Source organism: Hermetia illucens, chromosome 5 (genome assembly GCF_905115235.1).
Source record: "Hermetia illucens chromosome 5, iHerIll2.2.curated.20191125, whole genome shotgun sequence".
NCBI classification, from domain to species: domain Eukaryota; kingdom Metazoa; phylum Arthropoda; class Insecta; order Diptera; family Stratiomyidae; genus Hermetia; species Hermetia illucens.
The window spans coordinates 45882960-45910185 of record NC_051853.1 but is presented as its reverse complement, the minus strand read 5'-3'; positions in this window follow the sequence as shown (position 1 = coordinate 45910185).

The window sequence follows — 27226 nt, the reverse complement described above, 5'->3', positions numbered from 1 at the left end:
TAGCCTACATTAATACAAAAGACAAACTTAACAGAGGTTTTGCAGCTAATTACTAAAAATTGTAGTAATATACTATTATTAACTTTATTTGAATAGATATCGGTATGAAGGGTATTTCGGAGTCCAGGCACTATATAATAGCAGCCTCTTGAATTTTTTCAGATTTTTCGGTTTGGTAGTTTCTGAGAATGGGTCCGTTAAAGAAATTATCACTTTCAACCCCGCGCACTCCCCACCCTCCAGAAAATGTGAAAACTAACACCAGCTTCGGAAAGTACTAATTGCGACTTCTCATTTGATATCCCACATGACTATATTTGGTTGGGAAAAAATGTACACTCCTTTTGCAAGTACGGGAAACCCCCTTAAATTCAACGTAAAAGGATGTAACTCACTGTATGTGTGAGCGTTCACAGTTCCCACTTTTCCACCAATTTGGTTGTCAATCGCTATAACCGTTTCCAAGAAAAATGCGTGTGATGGGCAGACGGACATACAGGTGGACAGCCGCGAACTAAACTGCTCGAAGGTGTAAAGTGCGGGCGTATTTAAAGGGGAAGTGAGATCGGTGGCGTTTTTTACGCGAAACTTATTTAAATAACAAGTTTTATCTTCTCTTTGCTCTATTCTCCGCTGAACCGGTCATTTGGATTCTCGTTTATAGAATTTGGGCGGGTGTTAGCTGGTACTGTCCAGTAACTAATTTTGAAGAAGGACCTGCAGCGTTGAGGGCAGCCTTGTGGTAGCGCGCATGCTCGCGGACAGGCAGGACTTCGTTCACGTGTGATCTGCGGTCAATTCTCGCTTGGAGCACGGAACTTTTTTTTTCCCGCATTGTATAACAACAAATCAATATTAATTTCGAATTAATCGGTTGGTGAGTAAAGCCCGATTTCGATCCCCACTTAAAGCGGAAAAGTTTTTACAAACAGTCTACGAGCAGAGGATTCTTCCCACTAGCAAAATGGCTTAAAGATCAGGTGCAACAAACTTCAAGACCAAAGAGGAGAAAAAAGCACGTGCAGAAGGAACAGTGCCGATAAATCAACAAAAAGCGATGGTTACCGTAACAACCCACGCCACGAAGAAGACATCTCTTCCCAAAAAGCTCTTTGGCAAAGAACTCTTGTGTGTGTCCGGATAGCTCAGTGGTTAGAACATTGGGTTGTCCGCGGTTCAAATTTCGCTAGTGGCAGTGGGATTCGTATCGTGATTTGAAGTCGGATACCAGTCGACTCAGCTGTGAATGAGTACCTGAGTCAAATCAGGGCAATAATCTCGGGCGAGCGTAATGCTGACCACATTGCCTCCTACAGTGTTCTGTAGTGTACCGTTACGGTCTTGAATGAAGTGCTCTAACACACTTCAAGGCCCTGATCCAATATGGATTGTTGCGCCAACGATTGTTGGCTCCCAACAACCGTGCGCGGATTTCCTCGTCATAGCTGCTATCGGTTGTGATTTTCGTCACCCGTCCACCGATGATGCTAGAGATTCCGACGCAAAAGTGATGTCAGAAATGCTTCCTTCACAGCCTGGGCGCCGAAACGTTGGCGTGGATTCGGTGTTTAAAACTGTGAATCCGATTCTCGCTGCTATTTCTAGAATCCGTCTTCCTCTGGCGTCTGACTGAGGTATGCCCCATTCAAGGGCCCTGGCATTAAAATCACCGCCTATCAGGATTCGTCCCTCCGTGCTCGAAACGGCGTCCTCCGGTGCATCAAGCCGGCACCGAAAGTCCGGCATCGTCTCGTTCGGCGTGAGATAAACGCTAAAAAACGTTATCCCTAAACAGCGGATCCAGAAAAACTCCTTCCCCTGGCCTTCGGAAAGAGCACGAAGTCGAATGTCGTCCCGAACCCAGATGGCAACGGTGCCCAATAAGTCGAGCTACCATGAGGACGGGTCCTTGTTTCGGTGTTGCTCGCAAATTAGCACTAGATCAGCATTTATTTCAGCAGCGAACTGTGCTAGCAACTGGTGAGCGGTTGCACTCCGGTGCAAGTTAATTTGTAAGATGCGGATCATGCCGTTCGCACGCTAGCCCTTTCCAATTTCCTTTCCCTGAAGATTGGATATCGTCCCGAGCCCGCAGTGTATGCGGCGCTCTCACCAGACGCGCAACGATCCCTGAAGAGAACGCAACTCTCGCTTTCATTGTTGGTCTTCACTTGATGACCCACTTGGCCGCATCTCTGGCATGCTGTCCTCCTGTCCGGTACCTTGTAAGCTGCTGATGTGTGTCCATAGTCCAGACATCTGTAGCACTTGACGGGGACTATCCGCATTCGCACCCTGCATACTACCCATCCAATTTTGATTCTCCCGCTGCTAAGCCTACCCGGGCATTGGTTACCACTGGACATACACGATTTATCGCCTCCTCCACTTCGACCTTTTCAGTGAGGCAGTTTCTAGAGAGCACATGGGCTCTAGGTTGGAAACAAGAGCCTTTTCCCCCAATAACCTTGAGCGCTTTGAAGAACGTACTCTTGTTAGTTGTCTTTGGGCCTAGTTCGATGAGAATTCTGTCACATCTCGTTTTCCGTATGGAAGGCACCTTTGCTTCTTTATCTTCGGGCTTCATCTTGTAGCGGATTTCACTAAGGACTTCCGCAAATGTCTTGCCTTTCGTCAGTTTAATGAGCAGAGCCGACGGTCTGGTCCTTCTTCGTTTCCTCGTCTTTTCTGCTCCTGGCTTTTGGTTGGCAGCCTCATTGTCTTTGGTCAGACGTGTCCCTGGCGGCGTGGCTAGTTGTTTCCTTTTTTCCTTCTTCGCCTTCTGTTTTTGGGCCCTGGAAACAATTTTGATAAAGTCTCCTTCAGACACGTCGTCCTTTTTCCGCTTTTTTCCCAGTTCGGTTTGCAGTGGGCTATCTGCGGTCCGTTTGACACAAGCAGCGTTCTCAGCGGGGAGTGCAGCTGTTTCTGCTCTCCAATCGTCTTCCGCTGTTCTCCACGTTCGCCTATAAACGGAGATGCGGTTCAATAGTTCCTCCAGTTCCATCAACCCGTTTTTGACGCCTTTTCTGACGTTCCTCTGGAGGAACGTTGCCGACCGCATTCGCTTCACCACCGCTTCGCATTCTCTGATGAGCCTTTCCTCTTCGCCTAATGTGTATTGGTTGATTTTCTTTACGGCCTCAGGATTAGATTCATCAAAGTAACTGAACAAATGTTGGAACTAAAAGTACCAATTTTTGGTAACTGCGAACGGAGAGTCATGAAAAATTAGGGTTGGTTAGGTTCTGTGAGAGTTATTTGAATTCACTTAAATTTTATTTTCTACTCCTTAGAACTGATTCACTAGATCTAGATGAAGGATATCGTGTACCTTTGAATTGGAAACTCAACAATACAGTCTACATCAACTTCCGTAATAGCTGACTTCAGCTAGACAATATCCTGCTTAATCGCTTTGCAATTTTGGTTTCTATTAAAGCACATTTTTCTAGTATCTTAAAGTATCCAGATAAAAGCACTTCACTTTTCTGAGTATCATTTGACCATCTCTAATGTTTGAAAAATAAATTCCTTTCTACGATTCATTTTAATTTAGATATCCAGTTAACGGTTCGGCGTATATGTTGAGTGATATACGAGACCATCCGTTGTTTAGGCGAACTTCTCATAAAAACCAATCTCAGTCTGGCGCCGCCATTAGAAATTAGAGAACCAGAGCAGTATCTCACTGAGAAAATATTCAGTTGAAATCGCCATGCCTATAAACACACAAAGTCATTACACTGTGAAGTAAATTTCCAAGCCAAGAATTCATCTTATTTCCCATGGCCTTAACTTACCTTCAACTCACCTGTGTCCGCACACATTGTGTGAGAATTAAATACATGAAAAATTATTTCATATCTTTTCTTTCGACTTACAAGCAATAAACGCGCAAAGAAAAGAGAAGAAAAAGCAAATGTAATGCATGTAGTTTAAATTTAATTTCAATGTATTTATGAAGCACAAAGGCATAGAGTTCATATTAACTTTATACCCCAGACTGGAATTACAGGTAACTTCTTAGTCATTACTTATTTACGAAATTCTTTGGCGGAAAATGCCGGCTTTTGTTCTAAACAACGAAATTAAAAATGATTTAATGACTTAGTACTTTAACAATTTATTTTGGAATAAGTAGATGCGAGGAAATAGCGTGAGGAAAATTTAATTTTCATCAAAAGTTCATTAAGCGCTTACTGGCATAACGGTAGAAACCCCTCTAAAATAATATCGTAAATGATTAAATAATTGAAATTACGCAATTCACCTTAGACGCGAAAATATAATGACTTACATATGTTGCGATCAAGTTTTTTTTTAGAATTGCAATTTCATTGTGGTGCCAATAACAAGTTTATTAGACTAGATATAGTGGGCACGCAGATTTATATATAATATAATACTAAGTATATTAAGTCCTTGCGGTGAAGTATGTCCTTTACCTTCCTCAGCGATCTACCAAATCCTTGGGGATTTCTTTCAGACTACGAAATTGAGTTAGGGACAGCAGTAGAATTACGTGCCCTGAGTAATTGAGGACGTAATCACAAGCCAGATTTATCTGAGTAGAACATTTTCCACAACTTATTTGAAACTATATTCTTGTAAGCCTGGCTTATGCCGTTTCGAATTGGTGTTTGCCTAATCCAAGGCTTCATCGGATGCTATTGTCATTAGCTATGCTATTGTTTCTTAGATAAATGTGCCCAAGTTCCTCTTGAATTTAACCTTCCTTTAAGGAGAAATAACTACATTATTCATAAATATTGAAATGTTATTAAAAATATTGAACTTTATTTATTGTACATCAGCGCAGTACCTGGAAAAAATGTGAAAGAACCTTCTCCTTATTGTTGAACGGACCCCAAAACCTGTCCAAAATATGATATCAAAATCTTATCATACTTGGAGATTTTAACAGTCAAGCGGGGATGGAGCTCTTATTGAGGCGATACGATCCCATAGCTTACATAAGGATACCGATCATAACGGATTGCGGATTATTAGCAGAGTTACACGAAATGTTAGTTGGAAGTACCTGGTTTGCGTGAAAAACGGTCCACAAACAAACGTGGGCCTCTCCAAATGGGACCACATTCAACCAAATTGACCACGTGTTGATCCATTCCCATCTCCTTAGCCTTGATGAATTTCAGAAAATATAGGGGGGCCAATATCGACTCAGATCACTATCTTTTTGGGCTCGAATAACAACACCACCCAGAATCCTCTCTGGCAATCAGGTGATAGTGAATACTAACGCCATTCACAACACAGTCCTCCGTAACATCTATAAGGGAGAAATGGATGCAAACATCCTTGAGATGAAACATCAACGATTGATCTTCACAATTACCTAAAGAACCGTATCATCAATACGACCAAAAACATACTTGGCCCCAATCGCAAAAAGGTCAGTACGGCTGGTTTGACGATAAATGTAAGCTAGCAACGGAACGGAAGAATGCTGCATACCGAGAAATGTTGCCTTCTCAAAGAACGCGGGCACGCGCGGAGACTTATTACGAAATCCGTCGGGAGGAGAAGTGACTTCACAGATGGAAAAACGAAGCCTGGGAGAATCAACAGGACTGTGAAATTGAAAAATACAGGGAGTAACTGCACCAGGCGCGGAGTTTTATCAATAAGTCAGCAGGATGAAGCCTTATACACCTCGAAGCTCATCCTGCCGAGATAAAGAGGGAAATCCGAGCTCCGACAGAATGGGTTGAGTATTTTGATGAAAAACAACCAGAACATTGGCGAATTGGAGGCCCCGCCAACTGAAGACGATGGACAAATACTGCCACCATTAAACATGGAAGGAACAATCCGTGCAATCCAGCGGCTTCAAAATCAAACATCACCAGTAGCCGATAGAATTATAGGCAACCAGGCAAAGAGGCATTATTTGTCCCATACATAAAAAGGGAGATATCACACAGTGCAGCAATTATAGAAGAATTACATTGCTGAGTACCATCTATATGATACTCTCCGCTATCTTGCTAGGCCGGATAGCCCCATATGCCCACAAAATCATTGGCCCATACCAAAGAGGCTTCACTCTAGGCAAATCAGCAGCAGATCAGGCAAGCAATTGAAAAATTGTTGGAATATGGACATAAGTTGGACCATCTTTTCATCGACTTTAAAGCCGCCTATGATAGCATAGCCAGGGTAAAACTGTACACGGCCATGAGAGAATTCCGTATCCCGATGAAATTGATAAGACTGACTAGGCTGACTGACCAATGTGCGAGGCCAGATAAAAGCAGGATGACCACTCTCAAGACCATTCGACATCAATAACGGTCTATAACAAGGAGATGTTTATAATGCGGCCCCTTGTAAATGGGAGGGTTACGAGCCTCTTTAAGTCCACACAACTGCTGGCCTATGCTGACAATATCGATATCATGGGAAGAATGACCCGAGACGTGCAAACTGCCCTCATCCAGGTCGAGCAGGCGGCACGAGATCTTGGACTGTACATCAATGAAGGCAAGATAAAATATATGGTGGCAATGTCAGCATCAAAAACCAACCAACCAACAACATCAAACCGCACTGGTCAAACAGGAAGAATAAAGATAGGAGACTACAACTTTGTGACCGTTGGTAATTTCTCCGATCACAACCGGTAACAACTCCGATGATGAAATCCACGCACGGGAGCCTATTTCAGCTTACAAAAACTGTTCCGCTCGAAACGTCTCACCGCGTTCGAGAGAAGAATCCTTCGAAGAATTTTTGGCCTCCTACATGAGGATGGACGATTCCGTAGCCTACATAACGACGAAATCTATGATCCCACTCGGAAAGTTTAAGGACAACATCTATGGTGAAAAAAGAAAACGAGGCAAACCCTGCCTAAGATGGAACGATGGCGTAGGTCAGGACGCCAGACAGCTTTTAGGGATATCGAATTAGTGGACCACGGCGCAAAACCGGAATGTCTGGACTTCCTTATTAAGGCAGGCCTAGACCGGATTACGTTTCTTGCGCCGTTGATGACGATGATGGAGCCATTTGTTGTGTAGTATTTGTGATTTGTTTTGTGAGTGTGAGCGCTCTAGGCGCTCCTCTTGCCTATCAAACTGTTCTTGCAGAGTTTTTCTTCGGGGCTACTCATCGCGTTCCTTTTCGCCAGCCGATTGAGTTCCTCAAGGCTCTAGACTAGGACCATGGAAAATTCGCCTGGAACGGACCTTACTATTTTTATTATTTATTATTGACCTTTTTTAAGGTTTTGTGTAAACATCGGTTTACTGTCTGTCTGTCTGTCCGTCACACGCATTTTTCTCGAGGACGGTTGTAGCGATTGACACCAAATTTGATAGAAAGGTGGGAACTGTGAACGCTTACGTATATAGTGAGTTGCATCCTTTTATGACGAATTTAAGGGGGGGTCCCCATACATGCCTAAGGGGGGTGTACATTGTTTTTTCATCAAATATAGTCATGTGGGGTATCAAATTAAAGGTCTTGATTAGTACTTTTCGAAGCCAGTCTTAGTTTTGATTTTTGTTGAGAAGGTGGGGAGTGCGGGTGGTAGAAAGTAGTCATTTTTTTAACGAACCCATTCTCAGAAACTACTCAACCGAAAACCTGAAAAAAATGAGGGGACTGCCACTATATGGTATCTAGACTCCAAAATACCCTCCATACCGATACCTGTTCAAATAAAGTTAATAATAGTACATTAATATAATTTTTAGTAATTGACAGGAAAACCCCGCTTAAGTTCACCCTAGAATCACAAAATTTTGCAGCAATGTACGCTGCAGTATAGAGGATGATCTTGCCAAATTTGGTGACAATCGCACTATTACTAACAAAGTTATACTAGGTCAAAACTGTCGCTCCTCTGCAAATTCAAGACTATGAATGTCAATATCACTTGAAAGTGGCTATTTTCACATAATATATGCATATTTTAAGTGCTACATGCTAATGGGACAAATGCATACTCAAATCTCTTTATAAAGGAAATACACAAAACCTATCATACCTGAAGCGTTTAGCTTCCGGTTTCCCGACTTGTTTTCACAGCAAACGCCTTCCTAAATTCCGGGCAGTTACCACTTCCGGCAATATGCCGGTTATCCTGTCCTTCTTTTCCTTCGGACAAAATGCGTTTGGGGTCTCTATTGCACTCCTGGGCAATACGTCCTTTTTCCCCACACCTTCAACATCGATCGGATCGATCGATGCCGCTGGTGTATGCCTTCGCGAAGTGCCCAAACATTAGGCATTTGAAGCACCTCTTTAAAGAGATCTGCTCCCTTAGTCGACAAACAACCCATCCAATCTGAACTTTTCCCACGGCCAACAACTTCTGTGCTGACTCCACTGGCAGTCATATTGTGGCCGTTTGAGTATCACTATAAGCTTTTCTTAGGCTCACGATAGATCCTTCGCTGAATTCCTCCAGCTTGATGTCTGGATGTCTGGAGTTCCTTATTAATGCAGGCCAAGACCGGATACCGGTTGTTGCGCCGTTGATGATGATGATGATGTTGTTGATCCTTCATTGAAAATGCGAGCTGCAGTCCACGATGCAATTTCCAAAACATATCTGCCCGGTTGGGTTTATTTGGACTGTTTTCAAAATTAGCACTGATTTGAGGCATATCTTTTAATGTTTTTAATACAATTTTGAACTAATTTCCAATAAAATCAACCACGTACTTTTCCACAAATGTTACACAGAAACTGTTTAGTTTTTTTAATATTCATATTATTCATATTTATACACATGTGAGAAGAAACAGCTAGGGTGTCGCGCTCCTGTTTGGATAGAAACCGACCTTGGCACCAAGGGTCAGTTAATACCACTCGGTGTACTATTTGCTTAAGCCCTCCCCAACATCTTACTTTTTGGGTAGATAACTCCTATCTCTACTTCTACTTTTGATAAAAAAATCCGTTTAAATTCCCACTTCGTTGACATTATCAACTGCAAAAAAGTCTGGTTTCATCTTACGTTCTTAACCCTGACTTTACCATAATCGAACCCTCGTTAACATTTTTTTGACTCCCTCGTTAGAAACATTCTTGAAAATCGGACTGTAATTTGACTTCTCTTGCGCAACTCTGACTTTCGCGTTCATGAAGCTGGATAATGCAAATTTACCCGATCCGTTTTTTTTAAATAGAGCTTTCTCAGTGCAACAAGGTCGATATTTCCTGGATAGGTGCACCCTTTTCAATCCCGTAATTGCCTGACAAACTGCTCTGCCGCCTCCGATATTATATTATCCTGTAGTACACGTAGTGCGGACATTTCCGAAGGCCCCTTCGTAGAGCTCGACAGCTACTTTAACTCTCCGATCCCGAGATTATGCCAGTGCTACAACGCCTTACAATTTGTGATTTTGCCTCATCCTTTAGTTTTAAGCTTAAGACAAGGTACTTACTTGCTTCTGCTTCTAGGGACAACAAATTGACCCAACCCTAATAATAATTCTTGGGAGGCCAACCTAACAAATGGGGCGACTTTGTGGACATGCGGTAACCAAGTCATACTGGAATGTATGAAGGGTTCTGGGTTCTTTTGCACAGAAATAGACAGCACAGTCTATGGTTGCTATGCCCTTCAAGCCTGACATTGGCTGAGTTCGAGGACATGATAGATAGATTGGTCCGTATCACAGAGTGTATAGAGGACCTTGTCAGATAGATTTATTTACTATTTGTAAAATTTTTTGTCGATTTTAGCCCATTAATTTCAACATATCTTGATTAAGTTGAAATTAGTGTCCATGTTTTTTTTTTACAGTTGGTACATAAGTTGAAAAAAGAACTAGGTTTTTTTCCTTATCCGGTAAATATTTTTATTTTTTCCCGCATACGATCGTTTCGGAGACCACGTGCCTCCATCCTCAGTGTTAATTGTAATTAGTTAATTAGTTAATCTATCTTAAGCTACCCTTATTTATATCAAAGCTTTTTAGCTCTACTCATTACGTTATGCTTAATTTATTGATCCTACCCATATTTCCCACATCTCTCTATTTTTTATATTTATTACCTGCGGCATAGCTTTTTCACCAGGGTCTATGCACAGTTTCCTTCGTCGTGATTTAAGGTTACCTGGCTCGCTTCGTTGATGATGTAAACGCTTTCTGCTGCATCTAAGAGATGGGGTTTCCGCACCCGCTTTATTGCATTCATAGACTTAATATTTTGAGGATCGTCGCTTTTTCGTTTGTTGTACTCTCTTAGATGTTCCTCGAATCGAGTGGTCACTAGTCTTTTAGTCTGCCCAATGTATACTTTTTCACATTCTGGGCAGTTGACCTTATAAATTCCACTGATCTCTTTTCAATTCGTCTTTGGTTGAACCTAGTTTAGTCCTCAGTTGTCTGCTAGCGCTTGTGCTTACTGTTTCGATATTGTGTTTTTTAGAGCGTATTCCTTATTTTGTCCGTTAGCGATGAAAATGTAATGCTCCCTCTGATAGGAGTATTATCCCTTTTTTGTTGTTTGTACAGTGTTGTGAGTTGGTCCCTATTTATTCTATTTTGCTTTTTACGTAATATTCTGCTATTTCCCCCCTACTGTATCCATTTTTCACCGCTGTGTCTTTTATGTAAGTTATTCCTTTTTTGAATCGCTCTTCTGTCAATGGTGCTACTAGCAGCCGATGTATCATACTGTAGTAAGCCGCCATTTTCTGCTCATATGTGTGTTTGGATATCCTTGGTATGGTTCGCTTTGTGTGAGTTTTCTTTCTGTATATGTCAAACTCGAGTTTATTGTTGGTTCTTATTATTGCTAGGTCTAAAAACGCTATCCGTTGGTCATCTTCCTTTTCCATTGTGAAAGTTATGTTGCGGTATGTATTGCTTCCAGTGTTTTCTCGATGTTTTCATTTGGGATTATAACGAATATGTCGTCTACGTAACGTGCCCAAAATTTTGGCATGATGCCCCGTTTTTCAATTTCTTCTTCTATGCTTTTCATGAAGATTTCGCTTATCAAGGGTGATAACGGGTTTCCCATTGCAGTTCCTGAGGTGGTTTTATAAAATTGGTCTCTGCAGACAAAGTAGTTCTCATTCATGCAGAGAGCTGCTAGTTTTGTGTAGACTTTCGCCTTTTTCCTCTCGTTCATTTCTACCCATTAGCGTTAGCCAATCCTCGAGTTTTCAAATGGCTTCTTTGGCTGGTATGCTCGGATAAAGGCATTTATGTCGAATGATACCAGACAATCGCTTTCCTCCAGGTTTTTGTGTGCAACAAGTTTCTCCACTAGCTCCATGCTGTTTTTTACTGAATACTTGCTATGTTAATTTCCGAGGGTGCTGATTTTTTTCATACGCCACTTTGCGATTTTATAGGTCCGCCATGGTGCCCACTATGATCTCTCATGTCTCATGTGGATTTTTGGCTGGATCTCATTCTCAGTAAAGACGGGTTTGGCATCCTCAAATCTGCAATGCTTTCTAGTATTTTTCTATTTTTGTTGAGCGCCTTTTCTACCCTTTTTATGGATTCGGGGAGAGGATTGTTTCTCAAGTTGAAAAAATTTCCATTTTTCAGATTTTCTTCTGTTGTATTCGTTCTTATCTATTGTTACAACCGCTTCGATATAAATAAGGGTAGCTTAAGATAGATTAACTAATTAGGTACTTGCACTGAGGAAGGAGGCACGTGGTCTCCGAAACGATCATATGCGGGAAAAAATAAAAATATTTACAGGATAAGGAAAAAAACCTAGTTCTTTTTTCAATTATATATCTTGATTCATATTTAATAAAATATACTGGGTTGAAATGATCTTTTATAGCTTGTTGAAACATTTTCTGGTCATTTTTTCGAACGGCTATAACCTGGACCTTTCTCTGGTCCTGCCGTATTTGAAATGTAAATCATGTTTCCTTAGCCAAAAGATAGATTTGTGAACACACACAAGTTCATGAACCCGCAAAGAACTCACTTTCTTAGTTATTTGATTCACAAGACCAGATTACGGTAGTCAATAGCTTTTTCGATTTCTGAATATTACGCAAAGTAATATATTGAGTTGATTCAAGTCGAGGTCGTCGAATTCTCTTCGAGCATATATTTCATGTCATTCTACTGAAAAGGCTAAATTGTTGATTGAAATCTTCTATCTCGAGTAAATCTAAGAAAGCTAAAAACACTTTTTTCTAGCTGAATCGCTGTAATTTTCTGGTTTTGAGGTTTTTCGAATACCTTTAATTATACGGGGTGAGAAAATAAAACAAAGGGTAGGCAAACTACAGCCACAACTTACTCCTTAGGTATCCATTTGGGCTTTTGATATTAGATATTTTTTCAGTGAGGCGATTGCTAATGCGGGGTTTGGAAACGAAACAATAGGAATTTGCAATCTACATCTGCGTACATGATTTAAAATCATCACAAGTCTATATACAGGTGTGTATATAGATTCCTGGAAAGTGAGTTCACTTTGGAGTGAATTCACGCTTTGGACCAATAACCCATAAGTTACTGCCGAAGTAATGTTTACTTCAACTCTAATTGAAGGTGAGTTTCTCAACGGTTAAAGAGATTTTCGGGTATTGGCTCTGATCCAGGCAGGCCGTAAACAAATGGATGCACAGGGGAGCTTCCAGCAGACGCTAATTACCAGTCATTAAAGCAGTTTACGGTTCGGCTATGGTTTGCATGCGTGATTACAGTGTTTTCCCATTCCACGATTTAATTCCCACAGTTAATTTAATTCTACACGCAGATTATAGTTAAGCCTGTAAGCCAGTTACCTGTAGATCTCTACGCATAGAACATAACTCGGGCCATGACAAGAAAAAAGTACGCGAGAACAAAAAAGGAGATTCAAAATCACGAACAGCAAAACAGCGAAATTCTTAGCTCACCTGACCAATGCCCGTAGACCTGTAGAATCAGGTTCGGCGGTTAGTGCGCGTAGAACGCGGCTTGACTTGGCTGGCCACCAAATATTCCAGTTCTAAGACAACTTTCTTATTCTGGTTGCTGTCGAGCGTTAAGTTAGAGTCCGAAATTGCGCTTGAAACCCCAGCACAAGTTCCTTGACCCCCGAAAAATTGCGGCTCGTGGCTTGTAAACAACAAAATCATTTCTTTTCTACTCTTCAAAGAAACGAAAAAGCTGTGGAAAAAAAGAAGAAATCATTTTACCATTTTACCATTTTACCTGGCGTGCTATCATGTCTTCTGGTTTTATTCTTATTCCAGCGTTGTATTTTCGTATTCTTGACTGGTCATTATCATAAACATTATCGAGATGCTAGTTGGCTGTAGTAATTCATCTCGCGGTAGATGGCTGCAGGGTTAAGAGGCTCGCTCGTGGGCTGAGGTGAGCTGGTCCTACGTAAATGTCGCGTGTATGCGTAATGTGTGACCCATATTCCGCACTGTTTTGGAGAAGGTGATTTCAGGTGATTTCTGGGTTTTTCGGATGTTTACTGAACATTATCGGTTTCTCGTTAATTGGGGCCCAATGGTGATTTGGAGCAATGCCGGCCAAGCACTGGCTTGATGGCTGCGGTGGCTGCGATTACTCAACAAAAAGTCATTGTTGCTCGGCGGAACGTGGAAAATTCTTGGCTACGATCCGCCAAGGAGTGAGCAATGTACATTTAACCGCAATTCTCTGGCAAAAAATTCGCTTTTAATTGAACTTAAGTGAAAAAATAATTGGAAACCACAGGGTGGTGTCGGCAGGCCATTAAGTTTACTCCAGCTCCGCACTCCATTTCACCTATCCAGACTTGCCCGATGTATACAATGAAAATTATTTCCAAACTTGGGCTTCATTAACCGGTAGCCGGGAGTTCAATGAATTCTAAATGTCGGTTTCCCGAAAATTTTGCACGGTTTCAAATGCAATAATATTTGTTTAGGAATTTCAACCGAAAAGTATGGATGGGGGCAATAAAAAAGATATAAAAACTTTTCCAGGTGGGGAAAGTTTCGGCAAACTTTTCATGTCAAGTCGATGACCACTGAAGTAATTCAGAAGCGGTCTAAGCACAATGTTGCATATGCCTTATCACGGACAATGGGGAAAGTACAAGAATTATGGACAGGATTCATACACCCCCTTTCGTGATCGATTAGTAAGAGTCACCTAGAATCATAAATAAGGTCCTTTCTGCTAGACTGATCATTACTGAAGAAAGGATATGCCATTAAAGCCAGTTGGCGCTGATATAATGGAGGCCTCTCCCTTCTTCCACACAGATGAAAATTCGTGGCTCCCTTTTCTCTAGCCTTAGTAAATTGTGGTCATCTCCCCCTTGAAATATTGTGACGCTTTTTAACTCCACTCTCAGAAGTAGTTGGCCGGGTATGGAGAGCGAAGGGGAAGGTCTTCTATTTTCAACTGCGTCGAAGAATTGCTGCGGTTACTACCCGCTTCATACGGGGGTACTTTGATATCACCATGTTTTGTCAACTCCACTGCAGAGAAGAATGGGGTGACAAAGTTATGCACGCGAAAGAGTAAAACGCCCTTTCTACAGGAGAGTTTTTAGACTTTTTGTTTGTTGTAAAAGAGTTGCTTGAGAGGAAAATTATTTTAAATATAATAATTTTCTTATAAGGGACAAATATGAGGTTACATAATATGAAGATAATAAGATGCTTTCCTTCGTCTCGTAAATCGCTTCGTAAGCTATCAAAGTAGTGCTCGAGCACATTGTTTCATTTTCATCAAAATGAAGTAAAACAGAACTGCATTGATAAAGTAAATATACAAGTTTCTTATTTAATAAAAAAGTTTACTAATACTTTAGTTAGTTTAATCTAATGGGGGGAGCTACAGCTCCGAACACTCATGCCTTTATTAGCCCTATTGTACTATTCCCGTAAATTGCCTATTGAATGGCTTTCCGCCTACGGCGTTTGCATGCTTTTGCGAATCTGAAAACATTCTCCAGAGGAAGAGAGTATGCAGATTCTTCATTGAAGAAAACCTTACCAAGGCCTTCGTTTAATATCTGAGGAGCGCTGGCAGCTTCATATGAAGTGCAAGGCCGTCTTTTCCTCCTTCTGACATTGTATGCCGAAATCACTACCCTAATCTTTTTCATATGGTAATTTAGGGAGCAGAGTTCCGTTAGAGGCCCTAGTAGTGTTTTCATGTCCCACTTCTTAAGGGACAAAAAAAATGACAGTGGATGACCGGATGCAAAAAGTTGCTTCTGAGTCCAGAATTGAAACTCAGACCCTTGGCGAGCCAGTCATTCAGCCTCCTGATGACCAGCGATGTTTTAGTGCCCTGGCACCCACATCAGGAATGTTTCGTACAGTTGGCCAAGTTTCAACAGCACCCGATGACAACTTCATACTAACTGGTATGATATGTCATTCCTGTTTAGCGCTGATAATGCCGCCCAACTGTCGGAATAGATTCGAATGGTTCAATTTTTGTCGCAGACATTCTTCCGCTGCCAACGAAATGGCATATATTTCTGCCTGGAATATGGTCGTCAATTTTCTGAGGGGTCGGGCCAGTTCTATAATCAGATTCCCCGAGAACACCCCTGCGCCCGATCCGCCTTCCATGACTGACCCGTCGGGTATAGATTGCTCCAGTAATACTTAGGCAACCAAGCCTCTGAATCTGCGTTAGCAGCTTCCTGCTGTTAGCAAAGTTCATTCTCGCTATCAGACGGGTTTTATTATGGATGAATATATACAATGAATCCGCTTTGGTGAGAGTCCCCCGGTCTTACCTATCGCAGCCCTATATGGCCAACTCAATCTACAGGATTTTTGATATTCTTCCTGGATATGGTGCTTCCATGTTAGTTTGGAGTCAAAATGTACTCGTAAATACTTGACTGTTTAACAGTTGCTAAGGTGGGTAGTGTATAGCTGCTTCATGTGTCGTTCCTAATGAACATCACTAGTCCAGTCCTCCTAGCGTTCACCGTGACTCCATTGTGAAGGCACCAACTGTGGATTTTATTCAGAATTGCATTCAAGCGGTCACATACTGTGTGCACAAGCTTGCCGGTAATTATTACGGCCAGATCGTCTGCAGATGCTTGCGCGAAAACTTTTTGTCCCCCAGGAGGCATAGTAAGGTATCCATTACCAGGAGCTAAAACAGAGGGGAGAAACGCCCTGCCTCAATAGACTACCGGCCGACGAATGTTTGAATTTTTCTCCACTTCAGCATGTGAAGGATTAAACTGATTAACAGCGGATTCCATGCTAGCTTGCCGCGTCACGAATTGCCACGAATGGGGCATAATTGAATGTGCCTAAGCCGTATTCTTTTCCGGATATCGCCTTTTCAATTTTTCCCGTGAGTTGAGGGGGAACATGAGCATACGCATACAGTATGCATTATATATATTCCGAAAATGTAAACCCAGGGCATCCATTCCCTCTATTACTAGTGCAGGAATGATGCCATCAGGGCCTGCAAACTTGTATCTATGGAATGAGTTGAATGCCTATTTTTCTCGCTCTAGTGATAATATTTTGCATGCCAGATCCCAGTTTCTCGGTTAAAGTCTGCATGCACCTGACGCCAGACAGCTTTTAGAGATATCGAATTGGTGGATCTCGACGCAAAACCGGGATGTCTGCAGTTCCTTATTAAGGCAGGCCGTTTCTTCCTTCGCTTTCTGTGTACCTCCTACTATATAAATGTAAATAACCCAGCTTCTGGGTACGTTTCTTTACAAGAGTCCATTTCAGCTTTTGGTCCAAGAGAGTTAGTCTCTTCGCAAAAGCGTTTCCATGATGATGGTTTGGTCGATCTTATATTTTTCTTTAGAGCTTTTGTGTCTCTTTATACCGATTCCAGCAAGCGGCTGAATCAGACTTCAGAGCACCGCTGAGGAGCACCCTTGTCGTTCTCTGCTGTTTTGTCCGGAATCCACCATGGTGTTTTACTCTTCTTTAGCGCCTTGAATGGTCAACTTTCTTCGAAGACTTCTTTCAAATAAGTTGTGTTCATCTGGGTTGCTTTCACAATTTCAGCAATGGATCTCTGGAAGGCGAATCAACTCCCAGCTCCCGTGACTTTTATACTACCTCCGCGGATTCCGAAATGGAGCGGCCGGATGTGGATACGAAACCAATGCGCCTGTGATGCGAGAGTATGATATATTTTATACTCTCTATCGTCGTTAAGGGCCCCAGTGTCAGAGGATGCCACCGTAATGTCGACGACCTCTCACTTGACCGCGTTAACGAGAGTGGGTTTATTACCGAAATTGGAGATCTGCAGATCGGTTCCTATTAGATACTCTAATAGTCTCGAAACTCTTGCATAAATGTTGGAATTTTCCCAGCATATTTGGTGGACGTTGACATCATATTCTGCTATTAACCCCATGCCTTTACGTTTGGCATATTGGATAGCTCTGATGAATGTTCCACTGGGAACTTCTTCTGCGTCATAGGGGAAATATGCTGAGCACCATAGCCACTACCAGGTCTTTGTTTTTAAGTTGTTCATAATCGCCCTCAATCTTATCGGGGAAAGTAAATACCCAGAGTTCACTGTTCACAGCCACATCTGCCCCTGTGACCGTTCTACCCTCGGCACGGTAGTCACACCTTGGCTTGAGGTTTTGATTACCTCTTGGTTACAGGTGTCTCCTCTTTTTTCCTTGAGGACTTTCCTTACTGAACTCTCTCACCACGACTAGGTAGGTAATCGTCGAAGGAGTTACTAGTACTAGAGTTCATACTCTAATTTGAAGTAAAGCAAAAATAATAGCCGCATTACAATTAATTATAAAAATAAATGTGATCGACGGTTTTAAGAATTTTTAGTTTCTAGCAAGTATTTGGGCTTCCACTCTTAACACTTGTTTGAAAAAATGTTTTTGGCAATGAATCTAACCACCCTTGCAAAATTGTTGTTTTTGAATCCTTCAATGTTAAATATTATATTATACTTTCGCACATTTTCAATTGGATTGAGGTCTAGACTTAGAATAGTGATGAACGGGACGAAAATTTTTTAAAATTTTTTGCTAAATGAATACTGGGATGATCTTGTTGTAATACGAATTCCATGCTATTATTTACTTTTTGAATAACTAATTAGAACATCGTCTAAGGTTCATATTGTTTGCAATAAAACACAATAACAGTTTTCCGTGATATTATGATGTAGGTACCTCCGAAGTTGTGTCACAGTCTTGGCAGTTCATTTGCACGAAGGTCCTGCCAATGGCAGCTAAGTCCGTTGGGTCCTTTTATGTAGATTGATTTTTTCTCCACCCGAAATAACTACATTATAAAACTTTCCTTTCCAATCCATACGATTTCTTAGGGAATCCTGTTTGACAGTTTTGTGAGAATTTTGGTACAATTTGTGTCGCGCTTTGTATTTTTTGGTGCCTCTTCGTTGAGAATGTTGATTTCTCGGCGACGTATGTTCGTTTTCTGCAAATTTGAAATAGAAATGCCGTATTTGTCTCCAATTTCAAAATTTTGTTATCACTTGTTTTGGTCTATTAATTCGGCAAGCAATTTCACGATTTTCACAGTTTTCTTTAAAAATGACGATTTGGCTTTTCCAACTTCATCTGCGAAGCTTCCCATTTCCCTTTTTAATATTAGTTTTTCTTTAAATTGAAATTATTAGCCTCAAATAATCCCGAGAAATTAAAGAAGGTTGACTGAGGTTTCGTCCAGGGCAGAGGCAACTCATCAGATACTGTCTCACCGCTGCTTTGGGAGCAGCGTGACCAAGAGTTGCGACTGGTGGTAATCGCCCTATATATATATACATATAATCGCAAACACGGCATGAGTGCGAATTATATTGAAGTGGAATCCGTCGTATGTTCAGACTTGAACAAGGCTGAAGTCCTGAGGACGGACCGGACCACTTGAAAAACAATTTACTTCCTCTTTGGTTAGGTCCGTCATCAAGTGGATGCGGACTCAAGACTCCCCGCATCTTAAACAAAAAATTCATCCAAGAAATTATTTTTTTCGAAATCACGGGAAATTGTTCCACTCACCATATCAAATATAGGCTCCGGAACGCAACATTACATAAATAGAAATTTGACTACCGACGTCTTACCGCTACTTATTTGGAAATTACTGTGTGGGGGTAAACAGATGTTGCGTACTGTATCATGATTTCTAGGTCGAATATCGGGAATATTGTGGGAATACTAGCGGGAACACTCATTCCTACTGGTTTGGTCTCTCAATAGGGCGTCGAATGCAATTGTATCCATGACTCCTGTGTAAACACGGTGTGTATACACCACGCCCAACAACGAGTGTCATCGTTATCGGAGCTAAGATTTTGAAGCTTCTAGCAGAAGTTCAGGCGATCGTTGATTTGGCAAGCAAACGCTTCACAAAGGGTCAGTTACTTTAAGGACTCTTTCTCAGAAACTACCCAACTCAAATATTTGAGAAGCAAAATGGTGGTTCATGCAGATGGTATCTAGACCTCAAAATACTCTCTATACTTACGCTACTTGTTTAAATAAAGTTAATAATTGTATATCACCGTTTTTATTATAAATATATTTTCCAGAAATTGACTGGAAACCCCCCTTAACTTTATTCTAGAATCATCAACAACAGTAATCGACTATGCTAGGCATGACACTACCCACTTTCGTGAAAATCGCACTATTACTGACAGAGTTGTAATAGGTCAAAGTTGTCACTTTTGTGCAAATTTCTTGCATTTCAAGACATACTAAAGTGAATGGTTTGGTAAAGTAAATTCATAAACATTACAAGCTAGGTACAAATAGGACAAATGCTCACTTACATATGCTTATATAAGCGTTCAGCTTCAATTTATAAACTAGATGTTACTTTACAAAACAATGGCAAATGTCGCGGTGCTTAACTGCATGTGTAGTGTTAATTTCAATTGACGATCTCTTACTGAAGAACTTTCCGTTTTGAGTCCCCGTTTTTCTTCAAGAGGATTATGTATCGGAGAGAGAGCTACAATTTTCCAAGGGGGTTGAAAAGAGAGTACTTCCCATTCTGACATCCTTCGGTGGTGGGTTTCAAAATTAAATCCTAGCCACAATTTAAATAGGCATGATTTTTTAAGCAGGATAATCGCCACGAATTTTCATTCCAATTGAAAAGGGTGTACCTTTCCTTTCTTCCCCATGGCCTCCTCCCTATGGTTGAAAATTCAAGCTTTACGCAAAGTAGGATACCTGTAGGGCAATATAATCGCGCTTAGTACATAGATCGCATTGATGTCCGAATTTCAAACTCTGAACATCCTGGCAGAAACCAGAGATAGATTCTTCCAGTTTTAAAAACTTAAAAGTGATCTACTATTTCTATTGATTTAATTCTGTCAACCTTTTGATGCTGGTGAATTATCAAATAATCGGTACATGCCATGGTTGAGCGCTCGAAATTCTATTCGGCTTTCGTGATGTTTTGACTTAAGTAGGTAGCTTCCTGCGTTGAGTGGTGAATTTAGTTCCCGATTCATTGCCTTTGAATCTTGCTTCATTTTCGGATGGTGCGTCTTTTCTTGGAGTATTTTTTATTGAAAAATGGTTATAAATTTGTTTGTGTTCATTTGGTTATTGTCTTTATCTACTTATATGGCACTGAATGTGGTTGCAATAAGAATATGAACAGCACCATGTTACCAATGTGCACATTTGGAAATTTTTTGGAGTTTGAAGTTCCCGTTGTACAAATCTTTTATGGCTTTGCAGTTTTTTATCGAAAGAAAAAAAACGTATAGATAAAAAGTTATATTGACACTATTATTTATGCGAAATGTGACTACACTTTCTTTCGAGGTAGAAGCACATTATCAGGCGCTCCGTTACCTTTGAATCTCTGAAGTGATAGCTAGACGCTGGTCACATCTATTTATTTGAAAGCGTAATATGGTTGCGAATTATTACAAGATAACACCGTTTGGATTGGATGCTGATGAATTACCTTTACCCTGGAGAAAGCCGTATTTAAATTTTGAAATGCTTGTGCATGGTGCTAAAAGGAAGCATCCTTACGTGAAAATCGTCAAACAAGAACTGAAGTCACCATTATCTAGATCATCGGATTTTTGAGATTACATCTGAAATACAATGTTACCCCGAGAAACCATGCAATAAAATTACCACATAGAGACATGAATAACACCATTTACCTCGTTTATAGAGAATTATCTTATATATAAAAATCAATTGCTGTTCGTTAGTCTCGCTAAAACTCGAGAACGGCTGAACGAATTTATCTTATCTTGGTTTTGAAATGTTCGTGGATGTCTAGGGAAGGTTTAAAAGGTGAGAAAAATTCGAATAATTGCAGGTAAACCCCTAAAAACAGCACTTTTCTTCTTCCCATATAAACGTTTTTTTCTAAATAAAATTTAGAGTTAATTTGAAGTTTATTGATATTCAATAAAGTTCAATCACTCACTATGTTCATCGGACCTCATATTACAACCAAGTGACAATCTTTTATTTCTAAAAAGGCGAAGACATCAAATGTTTCACAGCTCAGAACATGTTGTATTGGAAAATAGAATTTCTGGTTTTAGTATTTTTGTTTCTCACCGTTAAAGCTTCTCTGAATTTCCATATACTAGATATTAAGTTTTGTTACAAATTAAATTTCTGAACGCAACGATAATATCTGACATTAGATTTGACAACCAACTAATATGTCAATTCATCCTGTTGCACTTTAGAACACGGAAAGAAGTATTACGATATTGTGTTACAATATCTATAAGTGCGCCAGAACTTTCTTTACTTTGGCGATCCTTAGTGATATTCCAGGAAATGTGCTCTTTTTTTTGATATTTTGCAATTGTGACACTTAACTGCTAAATGAGCGAAAAATTTTCTCACTTTAATTATTTACAATTTACGATGCCGAGGAGAAGACGACTTTAGGTCGTCGCAGGCAATCAAATGTGCGAAGAGCTACCTCACATGTTAACCGCACTGATGACCAGAGAGAGACAGATCAAGAAAATAGTCGTATTGCTATGTCAGAATTGCGTTATTTAGTGAGTGATAATGAAGTAGATAGGCTTAGAATGCAACGAGTTCGTGCACATCAAACACAACAACAGCAATTACGACATAACGAAATTGATCAAATCCGCAGACGGAATGCTCCTGTGATTCTTGAACGAGCTGCACTCCACTATGATCCGTCAATTGATTATAGTGCCGGCAAATCGGTAACAATTGGGGAAATGAATATAATTTGTAAATATTTTAAGGCGTTAAAATACATTTATGAATCTACTGGATTATGTTGTGCTGGAGGCAAAGTAAAATTGCCACAATTGCTCCCACCATCAGATCTTTTACGATCTTTAGTTTCTGGGATTTGAAATGATTCTAAGCACTTCTTGGCCAACATTCAGAAATATAACAGCTGTTTCCAGATGTGTTTGCGAAGCAGTTGTTAGACATTGGAAATAATAAAGTTGCAGTGGACACCTCGACCGGATTCATCACGTTACCCACAGATTTCTGTCACATCACAGACTCAAAAGAGGCGCTTATTCAGTGTGTTTTCCCAGATATAGCGCAAAAGTTCAATAACCATAATTGGCTGGGTGAACGAGCAATATTGGCGGCGAAAAATTAAGATGTAGAGGATCTCAATGCGACCATTCAGAATTTTCTTCCAGGACAGTTGGTTTCCTTGAAATCAGTCGACACAGTCGAGTTTTTAAATTCACTGGAATTGTCTGGATTACCACCTCACAATTTGTAGTTAAAAATAGGGTCAGTTGTCCTGATGCTGCGTAACATTAATCAACCTCGACTGTGCAATGGAACAAGACTGGTTGTGAAAAAGCTGATGAATAACGTCATTGAGGCAACAATCATAAAAGGAAAATACAAAAGAGAGGATGTCTTGATCCCACGGATACCGATGATTTCATAGTAAAACTTCGTGCTTCATTCACAATATACTTTTTTATTAAATACGGATTCGTTTTGTTTGTTTTAAAATTATTTTATACAAAAGTTTAGGTTTTTTATTTATTGATTAAGGCAGTACAAAGTCTGCCGGGTCAGCTAGTAAAATATAATTTTCAAAACACCTAAGTTTAAAATTAATTTTTTTTTTAATTGAGGGAGCTTTGAATCCGAGGTCCACTTGATGGCGGATTGGACCAATTGGAGGGAAATTGCTTTGCACATTCCTGGTCCATGGACTTTTCTTACAGGCGACTACGATGTCGACCAGGGCAGAGGCAACTTATCAGACGCTGCCTCTGGCCCCCAGAGGAAGCGCCTGATGAGTTGCCCTGCCTTTTATGCTGAATTCCTTTTATGTGTGAATTAAGGTTAGATTATCTATCTGAGCTATTGGTGTACTGTACATTTTAGGAACCAGCAGCCACTAATTTTTTGAAAAAATATTGAACACTTTTTGATATGTCCAACAAGGTGCACTGCCTATCGCACCTGTAATGAGCAGACGCAGTACTGATCGGTGATTTGCTGACGTATGATTGCAGTTTCAATATGCATCCTGCCTAAATGTTAAATTTGTCAGTCATGCCCCTCATATCAATTGTAATACCACAGACCTGTATAATCGGGAATTTACTCCATGATTAGACAGTAACCGGGGTTCGATACGTTTTCGTTTCGAATGTTGATAGTAACCTTTCGATCGGTACCAGTGTGACCTAATTGTTTAGGATATTTCAAGTGTGCGTGCATAAGTACATGAAACCAATTTCGGGTAGACGATTTCGAACCACATCGGTATTCACTGTCAGGAAAAAAAAGGATTTCGGCCATTATTTCACAACCATGGCAAGTCCGAAAATAGGAAAGAGAAGATATCAACCCGTGCTCTCTCGCCCTAGGATAAAACTTCTGCCCAGTTTCGGTAAATGCTCTGGCTGCAAAAAAACATAAATCTATGCTCAACCAAAAATAGCTATTCTAGAAAAAAACCGAGAGAAGTCATGTGTTATCCTTCCCGTTGATGGTACTTTATGCAGAAAATTTCCTGCATTTACAAATCAGCCTAAAATACTCTTTAGCATTGGAGGTTGTTGAGGTGTTCAACACGAGCTTTCTGCCATATGACTAATTACAGGAGATTAGTACTTTGTGTTGATGCAGCCTTGCAGTATATAGTATATGTTGGCGATTATCCCGAAATTCATGAGTATTCTTCGAAGAAGTTCAAATTAGGAGGGACGACAACTTTATGGCATACAAACTATTAGCCATTCACGTAAGTTTCCCAACAGCTAATTTAGTTTTTAAATCAAAATCAGCAAGTTTTATTGTGAATGGGGGTTTTCCACGCATAGAAGTTTCTAGTTTCTCTGTGTGGTGCCCAAGTAATACAACAGAAGATACATCAGATATCCGCGAGCCAAAAAAATTCGAATATTTCCGCATATCCCAAAACGAATAATCATCTGAAGGAAAAAGAGTCGACATCTTGTCACAAAATTTGTTAAATTCAAGTATAAAATCGATTTGCAATCAAGTGCCCAACATTTCCTTAAATTAGTCTAAAAAATGTCATTTTGTCTGCCTCCATCCATAATAACCTCTGAATCCTCTCAACTTCTGTGAAGCCGTACAAATCTAGAATATTAATAAATAATGACAAGATTTCCGATTCATCTGGATTTATTAAAATATTCGCGTACTTCAATAAAGTCAGCTGAATGTATCTGAAAAATGAGATACATTTGATGGAATATGACTAATTTTTACCAAAAAAGTAAACCATGATCTTATCCATGCATATGAATGGGAATTAAGTCGGCTGGCGCCATCCGGACTTTTTTCGGCCTAATATTAATATACCATATCAGGTTGTTATAGTGCATTAAGTAGTTAATCACCTTTTTATGGGCAGGACATTCTTGCCGAAGAGAAGGCAACGAACGTTTGTATCATATTGTAATTTATGCAAAAATATTTTATTTTATTTCTGTTAAATATTAATGGAGGAAATTTACTTTTGCAAGTGATTATTCATTTATTTACTTGCATTTTCATGGATGATTTGCAGATTTGGTAAAATATCCGACACTTTAAATCGAAGCATAAGCACTTTTTGTCCTTTTTTTCAACATATTTATGTGGTATAGTACAACGTTCATTAGCTGCATATATCATGAAAGTGTAGCGTAGTATTACAACCCATCTGGTTTCAGAATACGTTGCCTTAGAAAGCGGCGGTTCAATAGCCGCGTTCGAAACGTTGACATATGACAAACTGATTTATTTGCTTCCCTTCCTGGGGATTTTCGAGACATCCTATCTCCGTGCATGGTCGGCCTATTGGAGCTTCGAAAATTTTATCGCGGCGGAAATGCCAGCAACGCTACATACATGTGCATAGTATACTTGGTTGTACTTTATTCGCCATCCATCCATCTATTCGTCCATTACATATTGCTGTAAGGATTCTTCTTTAAACTTTCCCTTTAATAATAATAATCGTTGGCAATCCATATTGGATCAGTGCCGTAAAGTGTGTTAGAGCACCTCATTCAAGACCGCGACGGTACATTACAGTACACTGTAAAAGGCAATGTGGTCAGCATTGCGCTCGCCCGAAATTATTACTCTGATTGACCTCAGGTACTCATTCACAGCTCAGTCGACTGATATCCGGCATCCCTATGCCATCAATGAGATTTGAACCCTGCCCTTCCGTTATGACAGCTCAGCGCTCTAACCACTTGAGCCATCCGCATTTTTACCTTTACAGGTGTTAAGTAGTTTCTTCAATGTTGAATCGTAGTGTTGAATTAAATGTAGATCAAGTTTTGCAGTCACCATTACAATTAGGAGATTACTTGCAGGTTTCACGCAATTCGTTAGAATCTTGACGCCAGAAAACTTTCTGACGATTAGAGAAAGGCGTTTTATATCTATCATAGATGGCTTCAGATCTGAATAATTGTCGACAGGCCAGTTATACCTAGTGAAACAAATACTCAAATGGTGCAAGGAATATGACATATAGCAGAGTTATGATTACATCGATTATAGTTCTCTGCACAAAACAATGATCGAATTAGAACTCCTACTAAAACTAGCGTGGTTATTAAAACCCAACATTGAATAGAAACGAATGCTAAGTAAAAATACCACATGAACTGATACAGTTCTCCCAATCAGATTACGTTTTAAGCAATAGGTGAACCGGCCCCAGTGTCCACAATTTGTTGTTCGAATAAGTTGTCAAGAATGTGGCTTCAGTTGATCCCAGAGATAAACTAAGGGCAAAATCCGAACAATTGGTGGTGAGACTAAGTGAATATTGTTGCCCAATCCATACTTTATGCGCAGTAGCGAGTAAAATGGGAGTCAAGGTTAAGGAGTCGAAAACAAAACACATACCCAAAACGGGGAAAACTGCTTTTATTAGGCAAAATATTATAATGGCGAGTACAATTTAAAACAGATGCGCTCTGGATATGTTTGAAAGTGCGCATTTTTATCAAGGATTTAAAATAAAAATCTGAAAAAAAATCATGACCTTGCTATTAAATGACATCCTTCGCCATTGCCATGAGCCCAAGACAAAGTTTCAAATAGAATATTACCATATTTCAGAAAATGACTAGTTACACTTTAATATAAAATTCGATTCTGGAAACTTTGGTCAAAATGCTATCATAATTAACAAAGTTATAGTAAGCCAAATCTGTCTTCTTCTTCTCTGTCCCTCTGTAAAATGAATAGCCTGATATACGAAAAGCACATATGACTGTGCATTACAAGCTAGGGATAAATAGAACCGTTATACAGATAATTACTTTTACGTGGAAACAAGTTCGGAAAGCGGAAGCTAAATGCTTCAGGTATAAAAGGTGTTGTCTGTTTCTGATGTATGTATCTTTGAGTTCAGAACTATCCCATTTGTACGTAGCCCGTAATGTATCGGTATATTAAGATGTCAAACTACTCACTTTACTTCTTCTTTTTCTTCAGCCTTTGTTCCGTTCACAAGCGGGGTCGGCTCGAAACTACTCTCTTTACTGTGGTATTAATATTTGATATTTTGGGCTGCAGCAAATTTCCACGAAAAGATAACTTCGAGCAATTCTAACTTTATTAGTACTTTTACGATTTTGATTAAATTTGTGGATATCATTCTTCTTACTATAGTCTATATTGCTTATAACTCTAGGATACACTTAAGGGGGTCATCCCGCGTAAAGGCCGTTTTTTTTTAGAAATTTTTTGTGAAGAACTGGATAAAGATACAAGTACGAATTTTTCACCA